This window comes from Bison bison, unplaced genomic scaffold, assembly GCF_000754665.1.
Source record: "Bison bison bison isolate TAMUID 2011002044 unplaced genomic scaffold, Bison_UMD1.0 scf7180017853521, whole genome shotgun sequence".
Lineage (NCBI taxonomy): Eukaryota > Metazoa > Chordata > Mammalia > Artiodactyla > Bovidae > Bison > Bison bison.
The window spans coordinates 5,264-6,845 of NW_011484094.1; positions in this window are offsets into that span (position 1 = coordinate 5,264).

The following is a 1,582-nucleotide window of genomic DNA, read 5'->3' on the forward strand; positions in this document are numbered from 1 at the left end:
TTAAAGGCCTAGAAGCTGTAATTTCCTGCACCCAAAAAGCTAGATCACTAGATCCAAATCCTCTGGGGCCCCTAGCTTGAGAAGTTAAGGTTTTTCCTGTCTGATAATAAGGTAAAAGCAAAAGCTGTGCTAATCTTTGACCTTTATTTGCACACTTTTGGTAGGCAGCGAGATCAAAACTTTAATTTCCCCAGTATAATCAGAATCTACTACACCAGGCACCACCAAAATTCCTTGAAGGGAAAGCGAGCTACGCCCCAGCACAAGTCGTACAATACCCTCAGGTAGGGGGCCAGCCACTCCCGCTGGAATCAGAGTAACCCTGGAACTGAGGTCCAGTCCTGCGCTGCCTGGGGTTGATTGGCAGGCTTGTTGTCCCTGCTGGGCAGGACACTGCCGGCAAAAACGCCCCATTTGGCCACAAGAGAAACTTTTTTTATTTGTAGAATCATTTTCATTAGGATTAATCTCTCTTTTGTTTTTAGCCTGAGTGAGGCCCCCCTGAGGGGGTTTTCTCCGGGGAGCAGGCTCTGTATATTATGCATGCGTCTGCTTTAAAAGCTCCTTTGTTTAAAAAAAACTCTTTATCTTTCTCAGCCTTACGCCATGCTCTGGGAGGCTTTGGAGGCAAAGTGGGGAACTCCTGGGCCCCGGGAGGCGCAAGCGGAGGCGGTGGTGGTCGCCTTAAATCAGAAAGTGGTGGATAAATTTTTAAAGGTTTGTGTAGAGTGGGAGGGGGCTCGCCAGGGCGCCCAGCCGCAGCGTCCTGTAAGCTCTCTCCTTCCTCGGGAGGTAGAGCACAGTCTCCCTCCTTTTCTTTGTCAATGGCAGAAAACATGATCTGCGCAGAAGGTGGAGACCCACCACCATCCACCGCTATAGCCTCCCCCATAGGCTATCTAACAGCCTCATGACGGGGTCCAGGACATTTCTAATCATATTCCACAGAGCAAAAGCATCTACAGGAACCTTTTCTGGCCCATGCAAAGTATAAAACAAACGTAGAAATTTAGACAGTCTTCCTGTGCTTACTTTAAAGCCTCTATGGGCTAACATGTGAAGTAATATTCAATAAACATTTGTCTATTCTTAGATGCAGAGAAACCCATTCTTGTAGAGAATGTTCTTACTGATTCTGTACCCTCCTCACCCTGCCTAAACTGCAGAGGGGTGCCAGCCACCCACAGGTTCCCAGATTACTTCCTCTTCAGTGTCCCCTGTCCTGAGCGCCACTTGCCCAAGTGCTGATCCAGCAGCCAAGGATTCAACCTGAACAGATGACGGTGTCGGCCAATGAGACAGCCTCTCAGTTTTCTATGGACTGCCTGTTTATTTCAAGTTTAAGATTCTCTTTTATTCTTTTACAAAAACATTAGGCCAGAGGTTTGACATTTTCAGTTCCCCCTCTCCCAAATTTATCATCTCCATAAATCATTGTTGCTCTTCAGAGTTCCTGCTTCAGGGATTCTCTTGGAATCAGCCTTATCATCTATTATCTACCTCCTCTAACGTGTCCTATAGTTAACTTGTGATTACATTGTAACTCATGCTACGTTCCTCAGTTACTACTTATCTTCCTAAG